We start from the raw sequence: 13,896 nt of genomic DNA, 5'->3' as shown, positions 1-13,896 counted from the left end.
TTATGTTCTCTCTCTACAGCTACATAACTTTTTTCTTACAATTTGAGAGTTGGTTAGAGACATTATGTCCTTTACCCCTTAACACTTGAGTGTATTTCCTAAGAATAAAACTGCTTTCCTAAGAATACTTATCCTCTTCTACAGGATGTATCTACTCAGGAAATTAACACTGATTTAATACTTCCATGTAATATAATCTTATTAATATTTTCTTAATAGTCCTAATAATGTTCTTTATAGCAAAATAATAATCCTGGGTAGGGTCCAATTCAGGTGGACTCATTACGTTTAGTTTTCACATCTCCTGGTCTTGTTTAATCTGAAACAGTCATTCAGTCTGTGTTGGTCTTTCATGACCTCGGTTTGGATTTGAAATTATGATGGGAATGAGAAAAAGTACCCCATAATGAAAATACCCCCTACAGAAACTTATGGGACACAGAGGAAAATGCCTAGGATTAAAGAAGAAAGGCTGCAAATTAATTCACGAGGCACCCAGCTTAGAAAGTTGGGAAAAGCACAACTGAATGAACCTTAAAAAAGGAGAAGGAAGGAAATAATGATAGAAGTTAATGAAATGGAACATAAGGATACAATTGCAAGAATTGGCAAAACCTCCAGCTGGTTCTTTGAAAGGACGAATAAAAAGGAAGATTGCCAGAGGAGCGGTGGGCCCTGGAGAACAAGGGGAGGTGCAGCTGGGCCCGGGAGGGTCACGGTTTCCAGGTGCCGGCGGAGGGGGGTGGCGCGGGAGCCCGGAGGAAGCCTCTGCCACGAGGGAGCTACCGTGCGTGGAGTGGACAGTCGCGGAGTCGCGGGCAGCTGTCAGGCCGCAGAGTGCTGGGACAGGGCGCGGGGTAGGACAGTGGCGGGGTGGGGGTGGGGCGCCGCCGGCCCCATGACTGTGAGAGGAGGCGCTGGGATGCCGGCTGGAGGGGGTTGGGCTACTCTCGGCGTTTCTTATTTAGCCGCCAAAGGCAAGACTCGGGGCACACCACGCAGCGAAGGTGAGCTTCGCGGGCTGCTTCGCCACCCAGCGTGAAAGTGCGATTCCCTTCATGGCTCCTGGCCTGTGCCTGGGTGCAGAGCTGGGGCCGCGTGGGCGTCCCCAGGTGCCCCGGGAGGAGGTGGTTGGCCTGGGGGCGGACAGAGCCGGGGTGGGGCGGCGGGTGAGCTCAGGCTCGCCTCCCTGCCTCGCCCCTGCTGTTGCCTGGAGGCGCTCACCTCCCCAGGCCTGCTGGGAGTGCCCTCGCTTTTCTGAAAGTTTCCTCTTACATGAACCCTGCTGTGCCCCTGCCCTGCCGCGCCCTGCCCACGAAAGTGCAGGCAGCATTCCCTCATGTGTTAGGTTGAGCTATTTAATACCCCCGCCCAAGAAAATCCACGTTCTTAATATTAACCTGCACGCCTATGGGTGCGAACCCACTTGTAAGTAGGACCCTTGGAATTATCCGTTAAGGTGTGGACACGTCTGTGCATAGCCTCGTAGCATCCTCTCTAGGTGTGGCCCACCTGGCTCAGGCATTGCTGGGGTCCCTTATCAGCGGAGGACCTTTGGAAGCGGGAAGAGGAGCCACAAGCTGGAGGCTGGCGGAAGGCAGGGCAGCCAGGAGCACGCGACGGCCGTGTGGCAGGGGCAGGCGCAGGGGGCAGGGGGCAGGGGCGGGTACAGGGGGCAGGCCAGGGGACTGGGGCAGGGGGCAGGGGCAGGTACAGGGGGCAGGGGCAGGGGACAGAGGCAGTCACAGGGGGCGGGGGCAGGGGGCAGGGGCAGGCACAGGGGGCGGGGGCAGGCGCAGGGGCAGGGGCGAGCCAGGCAGGTGGGTGGCAGCTTTGCAGAGGAAGCGTGGCCTGGATTTTGGATTTCTGGCCTCTGAAACAGTGAGATAAGTTCCTGTTGTTCAAGCCAAGCTGCGGTGTGGCCATCGCGCCCCTGATGAGCTAAGACAGCGGCCGTGCTTGCTCTCCAGTGTCTCCCCAGTGACCCTCAGGCCTGACATGGCGCCGCATCCTGGGTGGAAAGGACTGGACCGGGACTCACTTTGACCTTCGCTGCACCTAGCCTGAGCCGTGCACCTGGGGAGCTGATGCCTACAGGGAGGGGGGCTGGGCGGTAGCTCGGGGGCTGCAGGAAGCGTTTTCCCCATCTGTATGGGCCCGTGTCGCACCCCAAGAGCCCTGCGCTGCCCACGGAGGGGTTCAGCATGGGAGACACGGAGGAGGGGGTGTGGAAGGCAGTGAGGCGGCAGTGAAGCCCACCGCTCTGCCCTGCTGCGGGACCACAGCTGACCCACAGCCCAGCAGGCACCCCGGACCCACTGCGAGGGCAGCATCCCTGTCCCCCTGCACCCCACCCCCAGCAGGGGGCCCAGCATGGTCAGGGCTGGCTGGGGCACTCAGAGCTGCACTGCGGGCCGCAGCTCTCCACAACCCCCACCCACCCCTACAGGGGTCCCACCTGCATCCTGGCCTAGGCTCTCCCTCCCCAGCCTCCCGCCCCTTTACGCCCCACAGTGTTCCCAAATAAATCCCCTGCACACCTAATCCTAATTTGGCCTCTGCCTCCAGCAGATCTGAACTGACAGCTGGGCCGCCCTCATCATGCCCGAGCCCTCGTCTCCTGCCTCCTGGACAGAGCATGCGCACGCCATCCACACAGGTGTGGTCTCTCCTGCAGCTGTTGGGGTGGGGGGATAATTACCACCCCCGGCCTCTACCAGCCTCCCCTGGCTGCAGCCCCTCGAGGCTCCTGCAGGCCGTGAAGGATTTACCTGCCCGCAGTGTGGCAGATCGGCCTTGGTCCTTAGGCACAGCCTGCTTCCTCCGGTGCCTGCACCTGTGCCGCTTCAGACCTGGGTAGTGAGCGCCCTGGGGAGGCTTGCTGGTGCCCGGGGCGTGAGGAAGGCCACCTCCCAGGCCGCAGAGGTGCAGGAGCGGCTGAAGCTGCAGAGCCGGAGCTGGGGAGCCGAGCAGCCTGGAGACCCTCCAAGCAACGTCTCAAGCTTTGGTGCGATCGCCGCCGGCGTGTGGAAGAGCAGTGCCCTCAGTGGGCTTTGGGTGCTTTTCTTGGACCAGCTCCCGGCACTGTGGGTGTTGCCAACCCTGGGACCGTACCTGAGGAGCACGACCAGCTCTTACTTGAAACCGACGGCTTAGATGAGCTCAAAAGGCAGAGTCTCTCCCGGGGCTGAGTAGGGGATTGAGGCTGTGCGTGGAACCCAGGGTGATGACCAAGGGGCGGGCAGAGGAAGGGTGGTGAGAAGGCCTGGCCGGCAAGGCCGGCGCTCCAGGGGGCCTGCCCAGCGGGGAACCTGGAGCGTCAAGGGTGGCGGCAGTTTTGGGCGGGCCCGGCAGGTGGGTGCATGGTCACGGGGGCTGGGGCAGCAGACGGGGGGAGAGGAAAAGAGTCAGGAGAACGCTCTCCCAAAGAGGAGAGGGTACCTCCGGGGTGCGGGTCAGCTGCTGCTGGGTAGGAGGGGGGGCTTGGCTGCCTTCTCGGACCTCCCGAGGCTGCAGTCGTGGGGAGGGGGCAGGATCCGGCCCCCTGTGGGCTGCTGGACGGAGGGCCTCGGCTCCTCGCTGACCTCTGGCTGGAGTCTCTGTGAGCGGCTAGCGCCAGCTCACCAAGGGGACGCCGTGGGTGGCAGAGGGACGGCCTCTGGACCTACCTGCCGGAAGCACCGTCCCTGCCTCTGCCAGTTGTCTGGGCTGGAAGAGGGTCTGGGACAGCCACACACCATGGACGGGGCCAGCAGGGGCGTGGTTCCGAGAGTTGGGCTCCAGGGACACCTCAGAGGCCTGCCCGCCACCCCCCGAAGGGAAAGGGGAGCATGCAGTGGGGTCCGGCCCAGCAAAGGGATGTCCTGGGGGAGAAGCAGAAGGGAGAAGGGCTGGCTGGAGAGGTGAGCTCAGGGGTAGTGGGGAGGCCAGGAGGGACCTTGGCTCTGCCTTGAAGGGCCCGAGGAGGGGGCTTTGAGCCCAGACCCTGCCCTGAAGCACCCCTGGGTGCTGCTGCAGAGAGAAACCCGGCGCGGCCCGTGCACCTGCATGCCGGCATGGAGGCCCTGAGGAGCACCCCGGCTGGGGGCCGCTAGCACTTACTCCCAAGAACAGAAGGCTGTGTTCTGTGCAAGATAATAATACGATAGTGACCAATCTGGAAATTAAAAAAGAGAAAACCCAAACAACTGCTTTCACCAGAATTATCTTCAGAGAACCATATGCAAATGTCAAAAGCTTCTTTGTCATAAATGTTAGCAAGAACTTATGGGAAAATACACTTTTAATTAAGTTTGGGAGAAGGCGAGGACTGCTTTCATTTAGTGGAAAACGGAACGAGACGAACAGACAGTTTCCCAGCGCAGGCGGGCAGGGAGGCGCCGAGGGCGGGAGGTTGGAGGGGGTGAGAGCTGCGGGGGGGGGGGGGGGGGGTGGCCACAAAGCTGAGCACCTCGGGGATGTGCTCTCTGAGCGCACCTAGAGTCCCTCATGGCTTGAAGGCAAAGTCGGGGTCCCCCAGGCACCCACTTCTGTCTCAGGGCCCCATTCGCCCGCTGTCTCTGTTCATGCATGTGATGTGGGTGGTGGTGAGACTGACAAGCAGAGTGGCAAGGACCCATTTCCCCAATGCCACCTTCTCCTAGGCGCTGGAACAAATAAAGTTCCCACCTGAAAATTCCCAGAGGAAAGCTGCCCAGACAGAGGGAGGCAGAGAGAAGCAACCCAGCTGTGAGTTGGGGGGAGAGTTGCTGCCTGGGAAATTCTGTGGGCACCCGGGGACCTGGGGATGGTCCATCTCCTCCTATCTGACTGTAGTCGGGGGGAAAGTTGGGGGTGCGCTGGGGGGACAGAGGTGGCAGCAGACATGGGGGCTATGTGTGCTTTCCCCGTTACTTCCTGCAAAGATAGAAACTCAGTTCCAGCTCTACGTTGTTTCTCTCCATCTGGATTGAAAGTCTTGAGAGCAGAGACCATGACTTTTATTTTTAAAACCGTGTATATATATAACGACATATATAATGATATGTGTATATGTATTCACCCTCCCACCATTTCTAGCAATCAGGGAATCAAACTGAGCCATCACCAGTTTCTTTCTCTGTGATGAGCACTGTTCTAGTTTGCTGGCTGCCGGAATGCAATACACCAGAAACGGAGTGGCTTTTAAAAGGGAGAATTTAATGAGTTGCTAGTTTACAGTTCTAAGGCCAAGAAAATGTCCCAATTAAAACAAGTCTATAGAAATGTCCAATCAAAGGCATCCAGGGAATGATACCTTGGTTCAAGAAGGCCGATGAAGTTCAGGGTTTTCTCTCTCCAGTGAGAAGGCACATGGTGAACACAGTCAGGGTTCCTCTCGCATCTGGAAGGGCACATGGCATACACAGCGTCATCTGCTAGCTTCAACTCCTGGCTTCCTGTTTCATGAAGCTCCCCGGGAGGTGTTTTCCTTCTTCATCTCCAAAGGTGTCTGGCTGGTGGACTCTCTGCTTTGTCATGCTGCAGCATTCTCTGCTCTCTCTGAATCTCTATGCTCCAAAATATTTCCTCTTTTATAGGATTCTAGTAAACCAATCAAGACCAACTCAGATGGGTGGAGACATGTCATCCCCTAATCCAGTTTAACAACCATTCTTGACTAAATCACATCTCCAGGGAGATGATCTCATAACAGTTTCAAACATACAGTATTGAATAGAGATTATTCTACCTTTATGAAATGGGATTTATATTAAAACATGGCTTTTCTTAGGGGGCATACTTCCTTTCAAACCAGCACAAGTGGCTTCCCAAGGAAGCCCAGCGACGTGGCCCCTGCCACAGGCGCCCACAGAGGGATCTCGTCTGGGTCGCTGGCACCCTCTCCTCCCCCGCTCCTGATATTGGCAGAAGCCTAGAGCTGGCTGGTGCTAGCCAAGGGCGGTTTGCTCCCATAAGTGCCCTGCTGGGAGGAGGCTGGTCTGTTCCAGCCATGGAAGGTGGGAGACGAGGCTCAAGGAGGTGGCTTACGTGGCCTCGCCTGGGCATCCTTGGCTGCTGCAAACTCGACGCCTGGGTGTGGGACAGTGACAGCTGCAGCTCGGGAAGCCTCTGCTCTCCACTCCTCCATCCCAGCTGAGGGGCCCGCAGTTCTGTGGCTTCGCTGTCACTGTCTCCTCCTGTTTCAGTCTGTTAGAACAACTCACAGATGTTCCATGCCATGCTGAGTGGGTGGGGTGAGGGGCCCTTGGTGGCAATTATGGGGCCCGAGAGGTTGGGGTCTCTTCTATATGGAGAGCAGGTCACTGCACGTTGCCACCCACATGACCCGGGTGGACGTTACAGGTCATCAGACCTCCTCGGGGTTGACATGCTCAGATGGCATGTCAACAGTGCATCGAGCTCCCCTCCCTGCCACTGCTGATAGCAACCTGCAGACCCGTGCCACCCGCTGAGGCTCTGTGGTCACACCCCATGCCACCTGCTGAGACCCCACGGTCACACCCTGTGCCACCTGCTGAGACCCCGTGGTCACACCCCATGCCACCTGCTGAGACTCCGTGGTCACACCCCGTGCCACCTGCTGAGACCCCATGGTCACACCCCGTGCCACCTGCTGAGATTCCGTGGTCACACCCCGTGCCACCTGCTGAGACTCCGTGGTCACACCTCGTGCCACCTGCTGAGACCCTGTGGTCACACCCGTGCCACCTGCTGAGACCCCGTGGTCACACCCCGTGCCACCTGCTGAGACCCTGTGGTCACACCCCGTGCCACCTGCTGAGACTCTCGCGGTCACACCCTGTGACACGTCTTTGCCCTAACCCTTAGAATCCCCTCTGTGGGGTGCTAGCCTTCATTTCCCATGGCCGGCTGCGGGAGATTGTCTCTTGTCCGTAACTCCTAATAAAGCTCACGCCTAACCCCGTGCCAGGCATACTCTTTGGCCTTGGGACTGAGCTGGTTGTCGCCCCTGCTGCGTAACAGGTTACACCAGAGCTTGGTGGCTTAAACAACAAATACTGTCTCACAGCTGCTGTGGAACTAGGGAGTGGCTTAGCTGGGCGAAGCTCTCCGAGTTTCTCATGAGATTGGAGTCAGAATGCCAGCAGGTGAGTCACCCGCAGGCTGGCCCTGGCTGAGGACCCTCCCCAGACAGCTTTGTCCACGCTTTCGGAGGAGGCCTCGGTTCTCCATCCCCATGCCAGCATCTCCCAGGGCGGCTTGTGTGTCCTCATGACATGGCAGCCCAGTGATCCGAGAGCACCATCTTCTTTGGCTGGCTTTCGGAGCCTTGGATCAGCATTTCTGAGAGACCCTATCCAAGGAGGAAGGCGCGACTCAAAGCATGTGGCCTAGAGGCAGAGGCCACTGAGGGCCATTCTGGGGCTGGCCACCAAGAGTGGGTGCCTGAGCTTACTCAGCTGTACAATGGAAGTCATCGTATCCGACTTGTCTCCTTCGGAGGATGTCAAGAAGAGAGGAGAGGATGGGCATGGTGGCTTTTGAGCAGATGGTGTCGTTTTCTATGAACCAGCGTTGCTGGTGCCTTCAAGTTCTCCTGCCAGCTTACTCTACTGTTAGGTGCCAGAACCAAGCCATGCTTCCTTTCCTGTCTGTTCCTTGTGGCTGGGAAACCTGCCTAGCGCTTCTGTTGTGAAAATACCTTCCAAAAGAATGGTGGAGGTGGAAGACGGAATTATCAGGGGCCTGGTGGAGCCTGGCAGGAAAGAACAGTCCCGCAGTAGAGCCCAGGAACAGGCCGCCTTATCCCATGGTGTGAGGGAAGGAGGGACTGTGGAAACAGTCTAGGCTTCCAGCATCATCTATTTCCCATTCTTTGTTTTTGTAGATGAAGAGACAGAAGGTCAGAGAGGTAAAGAGATTTGCACATAGTTGGACAGTAGCCAAATCTCAACTCTGCGCAGCCTCTGTTGATGCTCATTTTGCACACACCTGGTACCTCCCCACACCTCTGTCTGAGAGGAGGAGAATACCCCTCTCACCTTCCAAGTTTGCCCCTGCTGGGGGCCTCATCTTCAGGTGGCTGAGATTCTCCAACTTCAGTGTTCCCCTTTCTATATTTAAAGCCAACCCATGTTCCATTCCCTGAGTCCTCATTGCTGGCTGTCTAGATTAGTGCCATCCGATAGGCGTGTGATGCCAGCCACAAATGTCAGCCACATGTGATTCACATTAGAAAAAGAAAAACTCAGTGAAGTTAATTTTTAAATTTTTTTGGCATGAGCAGGCTCGGGAATTGAACCCAGGTCTCTGGCTTGGCAGGGGAGAATTCTGCCACTGAGCCACCACTGCACCATCCTGAAATTAATTTTAATAATGCACTTAACATAATCCACTATATCCAAAATATAAATACTATTATTTCAATGTGTAATTAATATAAAAATTTAATGAAATATTTTACATTCTTTCTTTCATATTACCTTTGAAGTCTGATGGCATTTTGAAGTGAACAGCTCCTCCCGGTTCAGGTGCTGTATGTCAGGTGCTCTGTAGGCGCATGTGGCTTGTGGCTCCTGTGTTGGACAGCACAGCTTCAGCTAATCCTCTAAAGGAGTCAGGTTAAGGTAGACACAGCTAATAATAACTCAGGTTTGCCCACTGAGGTTGCAATGAGCTTTACATTTTTACCACAGTGGAGGAGATTATGGGGAACCAACAGACATAGGGCTGACACCAGGGAGAGAAACAATGACAGACAGGTGTGTTTTGGAGACCTGGAAGAACAGTCAGTCCTTCTGTGGGGTCCTGGGAAGCCTATCATTAATGGTGGCAAGGGCGTTTTGTTTGTCCTTTAAGATTTGCTTTGATGTTTTAGCCATTTAAGTTTAATGTAAAAACTGATATGGGAGGATTCAAGTCTATCATCTTGCTATTTGTTTTCTGTTTGTCTCCTCTGTTCTTTGCTCCCTTTTTCTTGCCTTCTTTTGGTCCAATCAGGGATTTTATAATCCTGTTCTATCTCCTCTATTGACTTTTTAGTTGTATTTGTTATATTTTTGGTGATTGATCTAGGATCATAACATGCATTCTTACCTTATCCAGTTTACCTTAAATAGTTTTACATCAATCTAATTCCTTTTACCTTCTTCCAGTCCTGTGTGCTGCTTTATCATACATTTGACTTTTACAGATGTTATAAGCCCCGTGTACATTATTTTTTATTTAAATAGTCTTTAAAAATTTTTTTGAAATAATGTAAAGTTTACATAAAAGTTGCAGAATTGTAAACAGAGCTCCTCTTTACCCTTTACCCAGAGCCCCAATTATTAACATTTCTGAATCAATTAAAGATCAGTTGCAGTAATGATGTCCCCTTCAGGTGTATTTCCTATTCTTTCCTACATATCTGTAGTCCAAACACCAAAACCAGGAAGTCAATACCGATCCCCAAATGCTACTTCGTCCATGGACTGCATTCAGATTTTGATGATTGTTCCTAGAATGTCCTTTATAGGCCCAGAAGCACAACTAGGATCACGTGATGCTTTTATTTGTCACGTCTCTGAAATCTTCTTCCGTAAGGAACCGTCCCCTGGCCTTGTCTGTGCTGACCTTGTCATTTTGAAGACTACTGACCAGCTACTTTGGAGAAGGCCCCTAATGGTTAGTGCACTTCGGCACGTGCTTTCCCTGTGAGTACCACGTGACTGTGTCACCCGGGGAAGGTGATATCTGTTAGGTCTCCTCATTTACAGCTAATTCATAATCATAGTGCACTTTTTTTTTTTGCAGGGGCAGGCATCAGGAATCAAACCCGGGTCTCTGGCATGGCAGGCGAGAGCTCTGCCTGCTGACCTCTGTGGCCCACCCTTATTTTGTACTTTTAAAGCAACCAATAAGTACCAACTGGGCTGGTCTCCTCATTCCCTTTTTTCAAGGATCATATCCCCTCCAGCCTCTGCCCACTTTGGGTTGGTCTCCAGACAACAAATCATTGTTTCTGCATGCTGTGGGTAGAATGTTTAGTCCAATATAAGCTACTCTACCATTACTGGAAACTGGAACCTAAGCTAAGCACTTTCTGCTCAAAATTTAAGTAAAGCTGCCAGGGACCCTGATGTCCCTTGAAGGGGGAGCCTGCTGTCCCCTCTCCTGGGGGTTCCAACTCCCGCTTCCACTCACGCCCCCGCCCCCCATCCCCCACCTTTGCATGGCAGTGCCCTGACCCGTCTCTCCACACACGCCCCAATACCGCCGGGTCAGTGGAGACATCCCAGCTCTCCCCAGTCCAGCCCAGTAACTCGAACGCGGGTGCTGGGCGGCCTCACTCCCAGAGCCCTGAGGCCAGCCTGTGGCAGGTGCAACCTCTCCGTGGCCCAGCGGCGCCCTCCACTCCCAGCCACTCCTGCTTACCTGGGGCTCCTCTCCCTGCGGGACTGAGTGCCTGGTCCTGCACCGGCCCTGCCCAGGGCTCAAACCCCCCTGACCCTAGGAACACCCACAGGAAAGGACAGTGTTTCCCACCAGCCCCGCCCCGTGCAAGGGCACGCGCACTGTTTCATCCTCCCCGTGCGCGGGCACAGGCCGTACCCTCCTTTAACAAGAGCAGCGGCGCCCAGGGCCCGGAGGGAGAGAAGGTGCAGGTTTACAACGGCAGAGACCCCTCCTGGCCTGCGGGGAGCCCTGGCCGCCGGGAAGCCTGGGTCGCTCTGCCTCCCGCGCCCTCCCGCGTCTGCCCCCAGCCCCTCCCGGCTCTCATTTCCCGGCAGGGTGACGTGGGGCGGCCCCGCCCGCTGGCTCCCACGCCCACGCCTTTTCCCGCGGCGCGAGTCCCGCTGCACGTGGCGGTGGATCCACCCCTCAGTGGGGCTTCCGGGGCGTCCAACCCAGTCGTTTTCCCTCCGACCCTGTCCTCAACTATCAGTCAGTGCAGAGCCGGCAAAGCTCCTGCCTTCCCTGCGGTTTTCAATTCCCTGTGGCCCGGAAGGGATGGGGAGATGCTTTTTCCGTATTTTCTTTGAGGGTTGGGAGTCACGGCTCAAATGCCTTCCTCCGATTTTGCATTTTAAGCAATGGATGCGTCCTGAACAGATAAATGAATCTCTGATGGAGGAATTAAAAGGAGACTTGGAGGTGGGGATTTCTGTGGCAGAAGGAAACTTATGTGTTCCTGGGGTCTGGGGGCAGCGGGGCTGAGGGCAGAGGGGCCCGGGGGGCAGGGGCAGCCAGGCCGAGGGACAGTGGGGCGAGGGGGGGCAGAGGGACCGGGGGGCAGCAGGACAGGGGGCAGCGGGGCTTCCTTTAGGGCCAGGGGAGCTGTGCAAGGCCAGCCTCAGCCGTGGGCAGTGAGCTGCAGAGCCAGTGATCCAGGGCAAGGGGTGAAAGCACCTTGTGGTCAGCCCATAGCAGCAGAGAACATTGAAACCTCCAGGGAAGAAGGCAAGCAGAGAGAGGAGAGAGAAAAGGGGAGGGAGGGGGAGGAAGAGTTGCATTTGGCCCCTTAGCAGGGGAAGGAAACGCACATACCAGTTGCTCCTATTTCCTAAGAACTTAAGATGCACTGGGTTAAAAGTCTTTTCCCCCAGAGTTAGTGAAAAGGCTCTTCAGACCCCTGTCCTTTCCCCGCCGCCCTGGTGAGCGAGTTCCTCCGGCCCCCGCCTCCCTCCTGCCAGGGGGTCCTGTGTTGGAAACCAACGTGCAGACGCCACTCCCCTTGGTGACCGCAGACCAGTCTCTCTCCTGGCGCCAGCCATTTTTCAGCTTGTGTTTCTTTCTTCTCTTTCAGTGGATACAAATTATACACTTCAAAGCCGCAACTCCGGGGCAGAAGAACCCAAGGCTCTGTTCAGTCCACAGGCGAGCCTGCCTCCCCACCGCCCCCAGGAAGCCCTCCTGGCTCTGGCTGCCCCTGCGGCTGTGCTGACGTCAGCACTGGGCCCAGGGCATCGCTGAAAGACGCCACTTCTCCAAGAGCCAAGTTGCCAAATGATCAACTCCGGGAATTTATTTGTTTCCTTGAACTAATCTGTTTTAGTTGAAGAATTTCCCATTTGTTTTCATATCAGCATACACAGACCGTCACTTTATCCCTGCCTCAGCACCCAGGAAATGGAGGGGCAGGAGAGGGGGAGTTTGAGAAGTCAGGAGGCTATTTTAAGCATAAAACCTTGAATTCTTGTCAACCAGTGATTTATTAAAATAATCTTTATAAAACAAATATTTTCTGTTGAGGAAAATATTCAAGATTGCAGTCAGTGAGGTTATTTTCATGGCTATTTATTTTTTCTAATGGATATATTTCTCTATTTCAACCTGAAGGCATAAAAGAGGCTGCCGGCTGCCCGCCCCAGCACTCCTGTCTGCACCTGAGCATGAGGTGGCAGCCACCCTGGGCTGGCTTTGTCGTCCTTGGAGTGCAGAGGTCAACCACAGCAACACAAAACCCAAACTCAGCTCGGGACCGGGAGGGACTGACTGCAGCCCCCACGCCGGGGATGGCAGAAGGCGGGGTGGCCCGCTCCGCACCCCAGGTTAGAGCAGTGCAGGAGCTGCTGCGCATGTCAGGGGGGCCCACGTTGGTTAGGTCCAGTGTCAGTTATCGAGATAACTCTGGACTTGGGGTGGCTTAGTTCTGGCTAACCCAGGACCCTTCATTAACAGACATGAGGGGCTGTCTTTAGTGATCACAAGACTCTAAAGTTGAAAACTGGATAAGTGGGTACAAATGAAGGTTAGTCACAAGGTTTTCACAATCACGGGGCAGAAGATAAGGGCTATGCAATCATGACCAGAGATCAAGGCAGCTGGGCTACAATTTAGTGATTTCAGAAATTTCCCTTTCTCCACTCCAATATACCAGAAAGCAAAAGGGAGTATCTATATAATGATTCAGTAATAAAAATCTTCCCTTAAATCCTGATTTCTCGCTTACAGTGTCAACAGCTGGTGGAGACCCATGGCAAAGAGCTCATATGTCTGGGACTTCCCCTCTCCCCAGATGTCTGCTAGCCCACTCTCGGCCTTCGAGAATTCCTCACCGTCTGCCTGAACTTTTCTCATCCACCAGAAAGCTGCCACCTCTTCCTTCTGTGCCTTGTTGGACATGATATAGCTCGTGTGCTCTTTCCCTGGAGGGCTGGTTCTTTTTCGGACTTCAGTTTACTCTGTTCCCTTGTGACTCATCTCTCTAATGATTTGGAGGACCATCTGGCTTTTTTCATTGTTGATGTGGAATTGATGTTTGTGGTGGTTAGATTCAGGTGTCAACTTGGCCAGGTGAAGGTCCCTAGTTCTGTTGCTGTGGACTTGAGCCAATGGCATGTGAACCTCATGTGTTGCTGATTACATCTGCAGTTGGCTAGGAGGCGTGCCTGCTGCAATGAGTGATGTTTGCTTTAATCGGCTGGTGCTTAAATGAGAGACTCAACATAGCACAGCCCAAGCAGCTCAGCATCCCTCATCTCAGCACTCGCAGCTCAGCCCAGGCCTTTGGAGATGCAGAAAGAAATCACCCTGGGGAAAGCTGTTGGAACCCAGAGGCCTGAAGAGAAGGCCAGCAGAGACCATCCTGTGCCTTCCCACATAAGAAAGAACCTCCGATGAAAGTTAGCTGCCTTTCCTCTGAAGAACTAACAAATAAATCCCCTTTTATTAACAGCCAATCTGTCTCTGGTGTGTTGCATTCTGGCAGCTAGCAAACTAGAACAATGTTCTTTGCATTTTCTAAGCAGAACTGGAAGTCTCTCTCCATAATGCATTTCATTACGGAGAAAGCCTAACACATCTCCTCCGAGAGTTCATTCTCAGGGGCCTTTCCCCCAGCGGAGTCCTGGACGGGGTGGTGGCCCTGGGGCCTATGCCTCGTGAGCTAGAGCCAGACACGAATGGCACACAAAAGCAAGCCTATCGTGTGAGTGTAATAATGGGACTGTTGGCAGGGCTGCGGGCAGG

The 13,896-nt window shown here is 54.6% G+C and overlaps 2 long non-coding RNA genes across 2 annotated transcripts; one reads left to right on the top strand and one right to left on the bottom strand.

Moving 5' to 3' along the window:
- Nucleotides 1–5,163: 5,163 nt before the first annotated feature.
- On the bottom strand, nucleotides 5,164–10,472 carry LOC143648687 (uncharacterized). Its single transcript, XR_013158724.1, has 4 exons — nucleotides 10,360–10,472; nucleotides 8,427–8,551; nucleotides 6,010–6,168; nucleotides 5,164–5,562 (listed from the first exon to the last, which is right to left on the bottom strand). It is a non-coding gene; the product is annotated as an uncharacterized LOC143648687 (long non-coding RNA).
- A 287-nt stretch (nucleotides 10,473–10,759) lies between these two features.
- On the top strand, nucleotides 10,760–13,599 carry LOC143648088 (uncharacterized). Its single transcript, XR_013158358.1, has 3 exons — nucleotides 10,760–11,079; nucleotides 11,732–12,476; nucleotides 12,880–13,599. It is a non-coding gene; the product is annotated as an uncharacterized LOC143648088 (long non-coding RNA).
- The last annotated feature ends 297 nt before the right edge of the window (nucleotides 13,600–13,896 follow it).

This window comes from Tamandua tetradactyla, chromosome 10, assembly GCF_023851605.1.
Source record: "Tamandua tetradactyla isolate mTamTet1 chromosome 10, mTamTet1.pri, whole genome shotgun sequence".
Classification (NCBI taxonomy): Eukaryota; Metazoa; Chordata; class Mammalia; order Pilosa; family Myrmecophagidae; genus Tamandua; species Tamandua tetradactyla.
The sequence above is the reverse complement of the archived record's forward strand: the minus strand, read 5'-3'. Positions and strand labels throughout refer to the sequence as shown.